We start from the raw sequence: 15,610 nt of genomic DNA, 5'->3' as shown, positions 1-15,610 counted from the left end.
CCCCTGACTGTATCAACTTGGACTCGGCAATGGCTGAAAAATTCACATATACCTGGTTAAACACATCTATGCAGCACAGACCAAATGCACTTTGAGGCCCAGGAGTGTGGGCGGAAAGTGAAATGTGAGTTTCAGTGTCAAGAGGGTGGGCATGCAGAATGTTTGAAATACCCATTAAGTGTGTAGAAAATCATAAAAATGTAGGATGGTTGATCATAGCTTGGAAACACAAACACAAATGGTTTTGGTTTCCCTATTTATTTTGGGTAAGAACAGTTCAGAGCCTTTAGCCATACACAAACAGAAGACATAATCTACTCATCATACGTCCTCATTTTCAGAAAGGTACATTACCACTAAAACACATTAACAGTAGCAGATGTTGCTTCATCTCAAAGCAAACTATGCTTGCTACATATCCACTATTTCAGTATAAAAGAGTTGTTTGAATATAATAGCAATAGTGTGTTCTATTTGACTTAGTGCTTGCTACTGCGATTTTTGCAGAGTATTAAGCTCTAACTCAGAGTTACTGAATGCATTCGCTTTGAAAGCCTTAGCTTTCTTTCACTGAACCTGTACACAGAGCTCAGAAGAAAATGTTGCGCTTCCCTACTGACTAGTGCATGTTCTCCAATCGGATAATAGAAGTCGGCATTATTTATCTCCAAAGTAAAAATGAAAATATATCCAAGCACATTATATCCATAAAGTATTTTTTATGAGCAATTGACTATTTTTAAGAAGAGACTGACTGAATCATATTGAAAGGCTGGCTGAAGCACTTTTGACTGTAGGTTATATGTGGGCCAACATCTAATTGCCCGATTATGATGCAGGCTGAAATGGCTCCAACTGTCAATCGGAGTCCTTCAGACCGCATCGTAATCAGCTGGCTGGATTCCTTTCCGACCAACCCATTTTGATGGGGTTGGTCAGAAGAGAATCCGAATCGGATTTCCGAATGACCTCCACCATTTGGAAAGCCTTTAGTAATCCCTCGGCCGGCCGAGGGATTATGATGGCAGATTCCCACAGCCTTTCTGTACCAGCCTTTCCGACACAGAAAGGCTTTGGTAATCTGTCTTTGGTGGCCCCCATGAGTGCAAGGCCACCGTATAGTGGCTTAGGGGGCACCATAGGTTGATTCCTGGAAATGCTCTTTGAGGGAACCTGTTTTTAGACTTCCTGCCTATTTACCACCCACCTCCGTTAGATTCTCCTTTGTGCTTGGTCTTTGCGGGGTTTGATGACATCTGACGGGCCTTCTGCTTGTCATCACCGCCTCCCTCATTTCGCGGTCCGCGTGTTACGCTGGCCTTCATCACACAGAGGGCAGAGCGGTCTCGTGAAAGGCGTGCAGCAGTTCTCCCATCCCCTGGGACTCTAAAATCGAGTGCGGGCTCCCGTGGTGCGGGATGTGCGCGGGCACGCCCGGCCAAGCCCGAGCCAAGGGTGGGCCCGTCCTAGCCTGTCACAGCCAGGAAGAACCAGGCCAGGGCCACCCACCTTTCATCTGGGAGTACCCATACGAAGGACTGAACTGCATCGATCCGCGACTTCCATTGAAGGTACTGTTTTCATCCCCAGGCCATAAAAACCTATAATCAACCTCTGAACTGACTAACTGACTTTTCTGGCCTATCCCTATGGGTAAAAGAAAAGCGATGGAGGGAGCTGGGGGGCTTCTATAACACAGGGTCCAAGGAGAGCAAAGAAAGTTAAGAAAAGTAATAAGAAGACCCAAAAAACAGATATCATGGACCGTATAGAGTTGCTTGTTGATGAGTGTGGGAGTATATTAGCTGGTGACCCAGTTGTAAATTCAGATATTGCCATAACTCGGATTGATGAACCCAGCACAGGTCCCCAGCCAACCCACATCCACATACCCCAGATGTTCCGTAAACCACCACTCCTGCGTGCCACTAATGACGCCAAGGATCTGCCCTTGAGGCAATCTAGTCTTAATCCTGATATCCCCTCGCCCTCCCAAATACCATCTCAGACCCCGACACAGTATAGGCCGAGCCACTTGGAGCCCAGGGTTATTGTCTGCTCCAATTGTTTTTCTGCTCTGGCCGATGAATCAGCCTCCACTGTTGATTTATCTACCCAGGGTCCAACGGAAGTCCCGATTGAGGCAGAAGTGGAGGGTGGCGAGGTTTAAAGTGCTAGGACCTCGACTCTACTATCAACCATAAACTCTTTAACTATAGAGGTGAGGGACTTAAAATCTCTAGTTTTAGACCTAAGAGCATTGGTAGAAGCTCTAACGTTGCATCACATGCCACATACACCATTAGCAGCCTCCCAGCCCCTTAACTCGCTGCCAAGAGCATCAATCAAGCAGGCAGAATAGGTCTCGCAAAAAACTATTCCACACATACTATTCCAACTTTTAAACCAACATTATCTAGTGAGACTGCTGCATTACTAAAGTGTAGGAAGCAAACCAGTGCCGTGCCCGGGCCCAACCACATCCACCAAAATCCTGCTGTAACTCAGGCCCTCCCACATAAAGCAGCAGCGCCTGGTCTACACCTCACAGAACGCTCTTCCCGTCCTTGCCCGCAAACCAGACAGTTTTTATGGAAAAGGTGCCCAAGCCCATGGCCTATGAACACGGGGATTCATTGATTAATAAAGCTATACTTTGGATCCGACACGTCAGATGGTGCCGATCCATAATAAGAGAGGACATTACCAGGGCAACGAGGCATTCTTCCCGAACCCAACGATTAGATACCATTGAACTTGAGCTGACCTCCCACCACCTGGCTCAAGGTTTATTGGCTTTAGAGTACAGGACCTGTCCCCAAGGCACCTCGGGTATCCAATTTAGATGTTCCCCACGGGCCCCTGGTACAATCGTGAGGGACGAGGTTTCTGAGTCATGCAGAGGGTCGACTCTGAATGACAATGATTGACTGTTAACAACCCTCGAAATACAAAATGAACACACATATGATCCCAACCTAGATGTCATAGACACCGCCCCTACTGCTTCCGTTGTCCTACAGACTGCAAGTAATCAGGCAAGTCCAATTCAACTAGAATCTTCTTATTCACCGCTAAAGATTCCCGAGCCCATGCATACACCTGTAAGCCCTCATACGACTAGCCACTCACTAGAATCTATCCACACCCAGACCGAATTACCTAATGAGTTAGGGTCCCCTAAAGTGGACAGCCCAAACCTAAAGATCCTCTGTTGGAACATAGCTGGCCTCCCAAAGAAACTATCCCTGCCAGATTGGAACAGCTTTATCGAAGGTTATAATATCTGCATCTTCCAAGAGACATGGAGCACGATACCTCATCATAAAGTAGGCTTTGTGTCCTACTATGCTTCAGCAGTACCATCATCAACTGGGATGGGGCGCTCGTCCGGTGGCCTGTTGATATGGATCAGTACCTCCCTAGATTGTACATTGAAACAGATCCAATGTGATTCGCTGATCTCTTAGGACTAACCATTAGGGATAATAAAGTTGGCATAACGCTGGAAATTTTTAACATCTATGTCCGAGGAACAAAGGGCGGAGCGCAATCACCTAAAGTCGCATCACTGGATGCCAAACGTTCCAACTGTTCCCATGATGCGTACACCATGGTAGCGGGAGACTTCAATTGCACTTTTGAGCCTCTAGCTGCCGAGGATGTGCTAGACATTGAAGAGGATGATGCAAAGCAGGGAATCTCCCCACTGAGCATCCCCCCGATAAAAAGGTGGACCCAACTGGACCCCCAAATGAACTCTTTAACTCTGGAACATGGGTTAAGGGCGACCAATGGCAGGTCACGGTCTGACCTGCTAGGGGCACATACCTATAATAGGGTAGGTTGTTCCTCGCGAATCAACTATATTCTATTAGACTACAAACTGTGGAGGTATTTAATAGACATGGTAATAACATCAACTGTTGATAGTGACCATAATCCACTATGTCTAACATTAAAATCTTTATGGCTGCACAATCCAGGATCTAGAGACATAGGTAATCCATTGTCAACAAGGGAGGAAATTCCCTCAAATTGTGGGAGATACCTGAAATGGCATATAGTCGTTCTAGACGATAAGAAAGTGTACGGCATTAGAGGGACCTTGACAGAGGCCTTAGAAGAAATGGAAGAGGCCCTTATAGATCTAGACGCCACCGCAAGCTACCCAAAATCTAAGAAAAAACCATTAGCACCCTGGGAATTTTTTTCCATACAACCGCTGGAACCGGGCTGCGGACGTTGCGCAAGAAGTCCACTGGTAATGACACGTGGTATACAAACACGTGTAGACGCAAAAAATCCGCTCTGGTTCTGGCTGTTAAAAGTAAGTCTCCCCCTACGAGCCAGCTAGCAAGAAAGGAGTACAATATGGTAATGTCTAATGCCAAGAAAGAGTGGGAAGAGCAGTATTGGCCGGCCCTGAAATTAGCTAGTTTCGAGAAGGACGCTAGCCACTTTTGGAATCTGATTAGAACCAAAACGCGACCTGATTGTGAATCAATCACTAACAATATTCAAAGCCGTATCTGGTATGACCACTTCCTCAAACTCTATTCTAATGCAGAGGAAGCCCCGTGCGAAGGCCCAGCAATCGAGTTTGGAACAGGCCCCGGGGAACCTAATAGACATCCTTTCTCCGATTTGGAAGTGGCAACTGCCATTCGGCATATTGTTCCAGCAAAGGCAGCGGGCCCAGATGGCATCCCTGGTGACCTCCTTTGTGCAGACCTCACAAAATGGGCAAAATGTATTACCATCTTAAATAATGCTATCAACAGCGGCTCCACCATTCCTGATTCTTGGAAGGGAGCCGAGGTTGTGCCCATTTTCAAAAAGGGGGCCAGGGACGACCCTGCCAATTATCGCCCGATAAGTTTTATTGATTAAATTCAAAAGTATCGGGAGGGTGATGCTGGAGAGGATCCTGGTGTGGGCAGACGAGAACAGGGTCCTCTCCAACTACCAAGCAGGCTTTAGGGCCGGAAAAGGGACAGTGGAAAAGGTGTTCAGGCTACTCCTTCTCCACTGGAAGGTGGTCCAGATAGGCAAGGGCAGTTTTTACCTCGCATTTATCGACCTAAAGACTGCCTTTGACCTAGTCCCTCGGGGGCGCCTATGGCAGGTGCTAGCTGAGCAGGGGCTTCCTAGATACATCCTGACCATGCTGGTTCGCCTCCATGAAGGCAACTATGTGCAAGTGAGATGGGGCTCTCAAGGGCAGAAAACCGACAGAATACCAGTGAACAGGGGTGTCCGCCAGGGTTGTGTATTAGCTGCCACCCTATTCTCCTTGTATGTAAATGGGGTGGTCGAGCACCTACAGCGAATACCATCTGACGCTCCAACCCTGGCGGGTGAAAAAATCCCAACTCTCCTGTTCGCTGATGACACCTTCCTCATCTCAAAGATCCCGAGGGGCCTACAGAGTCTCCTGGACAGCTTCCAGTCATTTTGTACCAACTCTGAGAAAACTAAGTATTTAGTATTAAACCCCCCGAAGAACCTCAGGACCCCACCCGTACTAAATTCTGTCCCACTAGTGAGGGCAACTACATTCGACTACCTGGGTATTCGTATCTCTGATTCCATGCTCTGGAGCTCTCACATGCATAAAATGCTCCTAAATCACTAAAGGGTCACTGGGGCAATACTCAAAGAGCACTGCTCTTCAACAAGCAGACCCATTGCCCCCGCTATCGCTATATATAGGGCCAGAGGAGCAAGCTCGGCCCTTTATGGTGCCGAACTCTGGGGTCCTACCAACCCGGAGCAAATTGTGAAATCGGAAAATACATTTCTAAAAGAGCTAATGATGCTCGCCCAGAAGACCCCCACCAAGCCTCTATTGCAAGACCTAGGGGGCCACTCAATTAAAGATCTAGCAAGACTTCGCCCCCTCCTACTATGGGCCAGACTGTGGCGGACACCAGAATTGTCTAAATATGCTGAGGGGCTAACCGAAGTAATGAGTATGGATGGGTGGCACAAGATCAAATGGTTAAAAGTCCTAAAAAAAACTTCTGTACGATCTTAACCTTAAAGAGGCATGGATAAATAGAACTGTCCCACCAAAGGCAGAACTTAAGAAGGTGTACTGGTCCTGGATTAGCAACAAGGGTCTTCGCAATCCCAGAACAAGCAGGCTGACTGAGGAGTTTGTGCAACACAAGCATTTCACCCTGTTACGAACCATACCTAGACGTCATTACAAAAGCCATATGACAGGGCTCTGTACTTCGAGTTTAGGGTTGGTTCACTCCTTACACGTGAGCTGACTGCGAAATGGAAGCCTCCTCGCCAAACACCAGCTTCCTGCCCGTACTGTGAGGCTCCAAGGGAACGTTGGCTCAAACCGCTCTGCAGAGATCTGGGCACCCGCAGTCACTCTGATGCACTGCGCATTTTAAGAACTGATGCACGGGATCTCTACGCTTGTGGGCTGGCCACATTTTTGAGATGGGCATGGAGTATTAGGTTAAGAACCCTGAATGCTAATCCTTAGATACTTCTCTTGACATGTGTTTCCCGTCCTTTGTATGCTGCACTGCCTTTACGATGAAAATGTTTTTTTTAACACGTATTTTTCGGCTTTTGATGAATTTGGCTAGCCAACTGAAATGTTTTGGATATATTTATTTATTAATTATTAGAATGGGTTCTGATTTTAATTGTATAGCTTTTTTTTACTCTGTTCTACAGCTTTTAAGATATGTTTTTATCGAAATAAAGCTATGTTGACTGACTGACTGACTGATTCCTGCACCCGGTGCCACAGGATGCAGGGATGAACTGCACCTCTGATCTTTACAATGAGGGCATGCATTCCGTTTGGAATGCATGCTCCCTTTGTAAAGTATAGGAATATGAATATGACCGGTCGCATCCTACTTGCTGGGCTAGAACCGACAACAGGAGGTAATTCAGTTCCAGTTCCCAAACGATGTTGGACGGGACATTGCAATCAGACCCTGAATGGTGACTAGGATTTGACCTAGGTTCGAATCCTGGTTACAGCGCTTGACCACATTGTTTTGCCTAAGCAAATAATTTGCCCTCTCTGTCACTATTCTTCTATACACAAAAATTAGAAAGCCTTGGAAATCGGGCAGATGTCATTAGCACACACAGCTTATCAATAATGTTTTTTTTACGTGAACTTCATCACTTGATTGCTCACTTCAACTAAGCAAAGTGATTGCTTTAGAGTATTAGGAAATTCATACAACACTCTGGAATGGCAAAAAAAAAGGGCAAGCTAAATATTATACAAATGAGGGTATATTTCTCAAAGCAAACTCTGTTCAAAAACAACATGGAAAAAAATGCAACCTGTTTTACATAACATCTTCCCACAGTAAAAAGCATTTGCTCTTTGAGAAGGGAAAATGGCTCAGCAGGAGTACTGGACTGGAGGAAAGACATCATCTACTCTTCAGGGTATAGAATTGGAAAATACCTCCTATTTTTTCTCTCTTGGCTGCTGTGCCAGAACTTTTGCTTTCTCATTAATATTTCATTGTTGTGTGTGGCTTCTCTTCGTGCAAGAAAAAAAAAAGGAAAATTCCGACTTTTTGTGTTTGCTGTTTTTCTGAACTGGCTAAGCAGATACAAATTATTTGATGAAACAAGGAATTATTCTGCTCAAGGAAAAGAGGTGAGTGGGATACAGGAATACAGTCCAATCTGGGAACCCACACATGTTAACCCATATTCCAGGTAGGTTCGTGAGAAGGGGTTTCAAAACCTTGAAACATATATTGAATAAAAGAAACAAACTTGCACATGGTTTTGGATGTAGATTGACTCCTTTTTGTTTTGCCACACAAGAATAGCCCTTGAAATAATACAGTCCCACCTTGAACACCTCATTTTCCTTTGGATTTCGAAAAAAACAAATGTATTGTTTTAATGCTATTTATGAATCATTGAAAACGTGCAGTATGTCCATCATATATATATCATCACACATTCTTTTGCACATATTTAATTTGTCCCTTTTTTTCCCCTGCATATGCTCTACTGAATCCCCTTAACACTGATATATGCTGTACTGTCCGGTAGGGATCCAATGAAATATTTATCTATATGTATCTACCCCATTAATGTTTAGCAAAACACGGTTAGGGCTAAACTACTGTCTGGAGGGCTGTGTGACAGAATATCAAAAACACCAATATCGACATAGTAGAATATTCTGTAAAAAATATTGCCTACAAAAATATTGCATTTACATACTTTTATGTAAACTATCAAAATATAATATCAAAAATATAATGGGACAAAAAGTTAAGGATATATATTGTTATTTCCTTAAAAGATTTACATATAAAATAAAGGACATTTGTGGACTTTGGAAGGGTTAGATTTACTATTCTCACTCCCATATAAGCAGCAATAGGGAAAATCTTAGACTTGGGATGGGTTAGATCTACTATTCCTACTCCAATCTAATCAGCATGAGGGAAAATGTAAGACTTCAGAGTGGTTAGACTTACGACTCCTACTCTCCCAAAAGCAAAATCAGGTAAAGTGTTGGATTTGGAGAGGTTAGTTTTACTATTCCAACTCTAGCGTAAGCAAAATCATGGAAAGTGTTGCACTTTGGATTAGTTAGATTTATTATTTCCACTGCAATCTGAAGAGCAGAAGGGAAAGTGTAGAACTTTAGATGGGTTACATTTACTATTCCTCGTCCCACGTAAACTAAATGTGGGAAAGTGTTGGATTGTGGATGGGTTACATTTTCTATTCCCACTCTAATGTACTTGTACACAACAGTATGGAAATTGTTGAAATCTGGAGGGGTAAGATTTGCTATTCTAACTGCAAATCTAAGCTTAAGCAGGTAAAGTGCCAAAGTTAGGAATTCCTAATAATTAAAAAAACTTTTTAAATGGAAACAGTAAAAGTATTAAAACATAATATTAAAAAATCAACAATTTATAAATGATACAATTTAATGTATTTGTCAAAAAATTATACAAAAATAATTTAACAAATAAAAAACATAAGCAATACACTTAATACAGCACAATATTTAAAACCAATATTATCGATGTCAAAAAACTATATTCTTAACTTTTGCATTCTATTACTCAATATTTTCGCATTGACGCTAATTTTGACATGATATTCATGCAACATGATAATTTTAAAATGAAAGTCTTTTTGTTCACCACCTGAACATTTCTTTCTACCTGTAACAATTTAGCACGCCGATAATGCCATAGTCAAGAGGCTGCATAAAACATGAAATAACTGCAGTTAGTGTAATAAAGCCACACAGTCCTACGAAACCTGGGAAATCATTCTGGCTGAAAAAATCAACAGAATCCCAAAAAAAGGACGAACTACCTAGAATTCTAGGCCAAGGTTTAGAATAATTATGTAACGTAACACTATGACAAGTGTAAAGTGGTTTTGGTAAGTAGACAATACCGCACAGCCAGCAATTTATATTGAAGTAGATATTTCTGAGGTCAGTGTTTTTGCTGAGACCTATTTATACATCCCACAGAAAGCATAAATATGTACCACAGCCAGTGTCTGGTTTGACATAAAATGAACACACAAAATATTTCTTTGTTTTACCATATGAACAGAGAAAAAAATGAATGGCACTTTACGAGTTCCTTTCTGACAGAGAGGTTGACATTTCTATCTATTTCATAGAGAAAACGAGTATAGTGAGTTACCTGCAGAGAGACACGTATCTGCAAGATCAAGGGGATTCTGCCACCCATCAAAACGCAATGCTGCTATAAGACCTCATGACACAGGGATGAAATTTCCTCAATTTATTTCACTTGATATACTTGTTTCATGACTGGACAGCTCATGATATAGATGAAATGTTGGTATGTTTATATAAAGAACTATTTTTCTGGTGATATGTTGTATGAATGTGTGAAACGAGCATTTGTATTGCACAAACATAGACAAAAGGCAGTGTTGCGCTCTACAGGTTCTATCATAGGAGGTATGAAGTAGAGGAGTATGAAACTGCAAAGATAATAATAGTGACGACGACAACAACAATAATAATAATAATAATATAACTACAATATTATTAATAGTAATGAAGTAAGAAGACAAAATATGGCCAAGTCTGAACAATGTACACAGTATTTTATGTTGAGAGTTAGCTAAAGTAAGTAACTATGTACTGTAAGCAAGTACATAGTCTACTTTGATGGCGCATTGAACATTGCTTCTGGGGCACACATCAAGCTATATATTGTAAAATTGTTGTACTGATATGCAATTAATGTCCTTAAAAAGGAAGTGTGAAGATACGGAAATCCTCTCTGAATTTCCCTGTCACAGTATTTTTACTGTAAAGTCACAAGTTCAGAAAATGCTACACATAGCTCTCATATCTACTATTGTATTATTCATCTACAGGTTTTGAATTCTGAGTTCTACGCAACATCTTATGTTTCAGGTATGAAGCACTAGACGCAATATACATTTAGAATTGGTGAACAAATCACAAGAACATCAGTGTTAGGCCTGGCTTTTCCAGCAGGCTTATCCCCAGACTTTTTGCTTTTTTGGCCTCCTGTTTTTGAACCTGTTTTTGTTGGTTTTCGGACTCTGGGCACTTTACAACTGCTGATTAGTTTCTAAAGTGCATATGGTCTCTGTGCTAATTGTTATTATGGATTGGTGTTTCCATGATTGGCTTATATGATTTACAACTAAGTTTCTAGTATGGTGCGCTGTGTGTGCTGAGGCCCTGTAAATCAAATGCTGCTAGTGGCCATGCAGCACTGATTGTGCCACTAAAACACGCAGCATTGTAAAAGGTTCTCAGACCTGCCACTGGAGTGTCTGCGCGCAGTCTCTACTGCCATGTCGATCTGGCAAGTGCACCCACACACCAGGCCCCACCCTTCCCTTTTATTTCAGGTGAGCCACCCCTATGGTAGTCCCAAGGTAGCCCCGTGGGCAGGGTGCAGTGTATGTGAAAGGTTGGAAAAGTCCTGGTGTGTGTGACCTGTCCCGGAAGAGAACTACAGTGTAATTCATTTTTCACCATCTATCCCTTGGATAGAATGGAGGTTTATTTATAACATCTTATAAGAATAACTTATGGATGGAGTTTAGTGTGCCTGAATTCAGAATATAAAAATGGATCATTTAGCAAAGATGATTTTTGTATTGTGTGCTTGAAAATACCACTTTTAAAAAGTGAGGATTTTCTTACTTAGCCATCCTGGGTGCCTCTGCTGGTTTGTGGATTGACTGTCCAGTTTTTGAGTGATATGGGCTTAATAGACCTGGGCTACATTTAGAGTAGGGGGAAGAGATTTCCTTGCACCTGAATTGGCCTGGTCTGCCTTACACAATGCTATCTCCACCTCCTGCCGGGAAGCTGGACCATCATTTCTAACAATCAGTGATGGAGGATACCATATGTGGTTTGGATTGTGGTGAGGTCAAAACTAGATGTTTGTTGATAGTGGGCAAGAAAGAAGCCATACCCTAGCTAAGAATGTGCCTTTCATTGGGCAGTGATGTAAATGAAGTATTAAATTATCTTCTAGTAAATGTTAATATGATGAGTGATGGTGGAAAACACCCAGGACAACAACACAACCACGATTGACTGCAATTTTGACTTTTCATTTTAGTAAAAATTTAACACATCAATGATGGTGCCATTATAAGTTAATTCTAAAGTGTGCAAACTAGCAGTATTTAAAAATCTATGTCTAAAATCTTCAAAGGTTTAAAGTGACATCCAATGTGTTGCATTTCTCATAGAGTCTGTACACACAAAAGGCAGGGACACAATAGGAATAAACAATGCAGACAAATAAAATGTTAGCATTGCAATGAGCCCTTTTTTGCCCGAGGAAGTGCAGCAGACCTGTTATCGAGAAACTAAGATATAAATGTGCTTATTTTACATATCAAGCGTAGTTCCTTTGTGTATAATGATTTGCAATGTTTTATTTAAGCAAGTAAAAAAATTATGGGAGTTGAAAACTGGCAGGAGAAGGTGGAGAGCAGAGAGTAGGGACAACATGTGATTTAGCAATTCTCTCTCAGTCCAGAATTCACAAGAAAATGCAGACCAAAAGTCTTCTCAAAGCACCCTTAGCTCGATTTAAATGAGGTGGAGTGGGGAATCATGTGATAGGAATAACTCCAGGAGAGATGCAGACATCTGTAATTCAAATTGCAAAAGTGCTAAGAGTTAATGAATTGAAAGCTTTATAAACTAAAATCTAAGGAAATCATATATTTCTGCCCATGATTTCCTTTTTCTACAATTCATGAAGCCTCAAGTGGCACGCCTTGGAAATCTATACAGCTTACTGATTTTCAGCTGTACGCCTACATTTCTACACTTGATCCTATGGATATTATGTGTGAAGGTAATCCCCAGGAGTAAGTGTGTTGAATTTATTTTTCTCTCCAATATTAAAAATTCCTTTTGGAAGAATGCTCTCTTTCTCTCCACCCTTTGACAATATGGGAGAAAGGGCAAGTTGCAAGAGGACCACTGGACGGGAACTAGTCTAGAAGTCAATGGGAAAGTGAATTCGAATGATTATTTGTGTAGTGAGAAGGGGCCCATCCCTCGTAATATGCACCTAGGAATGTGTATGGTTTAGGTTTGTGTGGGCAGTTAGTTCTTCCTCAAGACTGGAATGTAGGTAGAAAAAATATGTTCTGCATCGTAGAGTCAACAATACATCGCCATATCTTCTGCACCAAGCTATTGGGATGACCAGTAGGTTCTGTGCGGTGTGTGTTAAGTAGTCAATGAAAATTGAGAAGGTCCCTCATTTAGTTTGAGATGTGGCTGAAGGATGTTCTAGACAGCAAATCTTTGGGTGGGATTTCTAGTCAAACGTTATGAACTTCGCAACGTGGCTGATCTTCTCAGCACCTCTGTTGCTCTAAATGCTGGGAATTATTGCAAAGAAAGCCATAGGAGTGACACATTGGCTTGTAAAAGACTAGTGTTATTACATCCTGTATTTCTATCATCAGAAGCTGAAGAAGATCTTTTGGGACAGGCATGATTTCATACTTTTGTTTCAGGGCATAAATATGATGGGACTGTAATCCAAGTTCTTTTTCTGCACACTCGTTTAAAAGGAATAGAAACTGAACAAAAAAGAGACTCAACATCAATTTTATGAAGAGGTTGCATGAGAGTAATGAATTTTCCAAGATCACGTACATTATGCAATACACAAACTTGTTAGCAAGTGAATAAAGGGCAGCTAGGTTAGTTGGAGCAAAATAGGATTCAGAGGATTTGGCAGCATATCTGGTAAAAAAAGAACTAACTTCAGTTTTAGGAGTTTTTCAGTGCTAATTACCAGCAAACAGGAGCTGCTCAAAGGCAATTGCATATTTGAGTGTAAAAGTCACAACATGTTTGTGGCACTGAGAAGGCTCCTACTGTGAGAAGGCTGGCGCAGAGTTTGAGGTTCACCAAGAAGAAGCAGGATTCATGCCACGAGCTCTCCCGGTCTGTGCTCTGTGTGTGAAGAGCTCATAAGATCGTATTTTTGAGGAGCACAACAGCTGTTGTTTAATAATATGAAATTCATTAAAATCACTAATACCTGCCACCAAAAGCTATAGGAATAGCTTTGTATTTGTATATTTAAAAGCTGAATTGTCACACTTGACTGTGTGTGATGCCTAGTAGTAATAGTTCTGCCACTCATCCAAATGTTTATCCTATAAAGAGAGGGTGAGGAAGGCAGTTGGGCAGTGGTAGGACCTTTTCTTCCTTGCCCATTTTACTGTGGGAGTGCAGCTATCCTTTCATGGACTTTCAAACTTCCCCTCCACATGATCTGTGATTTTGTGAGGGCTGCTCAGCTGCACATGTGCACACAGTCACTTGTCTCCACCTGCCCAACTCTTAATTGAAATTATCTGCTAATGTGATGGGGGCACCGTGTCAGTGGGCACGAAGATCAGCCTATCTTCACATGAAAAGCATTCACCATTGCTGTGCGCTCTAGTCAGTAATAAGTCCTTAGGTGTATACAGAGTTCAGGGAGCAAAGCCCTGAACTTCAGGTGCCTCCTGCTGTTCCATTACAGACCCTGCATTCACATTGCACAGACAGCCAATCACCGAGACAAAAAAAAATACCTCCCACTTTGAAAATCTAATGAAAAGGAAAGCTCGAAGTGAGGCGATAAGCTTAGTATTTAACAGCCAGTATTAACGCAGAGATGACAATAAACAACCCTTCTTCTTTCGAGTCAGCAGATAACATTTCCTGACATCACCATTTCATGAGGAAATTGACACAGATGTGCAGAAACAAATGCGCTATGGAGGTTGGCATTTAAAAATACAATAGAGCAAAGTACGCAGTGCATACAATTATTGAGGTTTATATTTCAACAAAGAAAGTGCAGTGTTTTGCTTCCTTGCTAGTTATTCACTTTTAAGGGGAAACTGCTTACAATACCAGCATTTCACAAATTTGAAGTACAGAGACAATTTTAAGATGTAGTAACAAAATCACTCTACCTATCTAGCGTGGAGACAGAGCTTTTTTATTTTTTTATTTTTCTCAGTTTCTTTGTAAGAACTATGCTGAATGATATTCGTGTTAGAGAAGCACAAGGGGGCAGTGTTATGTCAAACATCTCCACCCATCCAAACCCATCACAATGCTAAGACTATCCGGTGGGATGCGACTAGTAACTGCAGGTTGGATGTTTAAGGCTTCTGAATGAATTAAGAATTCTCTGCACCAGCAGAAGCAAAAATACAGATGCAATGAAAATCATGCCTTTTTATTGGAAAATAGCCAAGTACTATAAAAGAAGATTGATAGTAGTAGTTGTGTTGTTATAAATGATATGTTCAGGCAAACATAATTGCATTGAAATTGAAAAAGAGAATTAATTCAGGAGGATACAGTATTTTAAGCACTGCAGTAAAGCTATCATAAATCATTAATATTATAAAAAAGACAGGTCCGGCAATCAGGTATCAAAGCTCATTGTACTTTTGTACTCTAATTCGAACATTTATTCAATTGTACTACAACCACCACATCGCCAGGGTGGAATTCTATGTGGGTTACTACCTACAGAACCTGTTTCTCCATTTATCCATTTATTGCTGTGAAAAGCCCACCTCACTTGGAAACAAAGAACATTTTCAGCAAATGTAAAATGTAGAACACTATACACTTTTTAAGAATGCAACCTTACAGGTTACCCAGCTGTTATGTTGATGCACACTACATTGGCAGACATTTGCTTTCCAATACAAATCTGCACTATAACAGAGTTTGAACGTATGATAGTTATGTGATATGGGCATGTGTTAAAGCTTTTGCTAGAACAAGAAGCCACATGAACACAAAAGAAAAAGCATGTAACAGTAACCTTTCACTGCACATTGGCCTCAAGAGCAGGATTGTTAACAAGGGGCCAGATGTTGTTCATGGTCAGTAATGAGTATGAATCTATATGATTGATTGTATAGGTAAAAATCATACAATTAGTGGAATAGGAAAGATTAAGGGGCAGATAATAATGTGCCGATGTGGGACGTACCCCAAATTGCAATCGGGGTCGGTCCTACCAACATCAGTAACCGC

The 15,610-nt window shown here is 41.7% G+C and overlaps 1 protein-coding gene across 3 annotated transcripts in view; it reads right to left on the bottom strand.

Annotated features, from left to right (window-relative positions):
• CADM2 (cell adhesion molecule 2) overlaps positions 1-15,610 on the bottom strand; it is a 1,625,130-nt gene that overhangs the window by 436,542 nt on the left and 1,172,978 nt on the right. The gene's annotated exons all lie outside the window — the stretch shown is intronic.

The sequence above is a fragment of the Lissotriton vulgaris genome, chromosome 8, assembly GCF_964263255.1.
Source record: "Lissotriton vulgaris chromosome 8, aLisVul1.2, whole genome shotgun sequence".
In the NCBI taxonomy this organism is placed as follows: domain Eukaryota; kingdom Metazoa; phylum Chordata; class Amphibia; order Caudata; family Salamandridae; genus Lissotriton; species Lissotriton vulgaris.
This window is presented reverse-complemented; position numbering and strand designations above follow the sequence as displayed.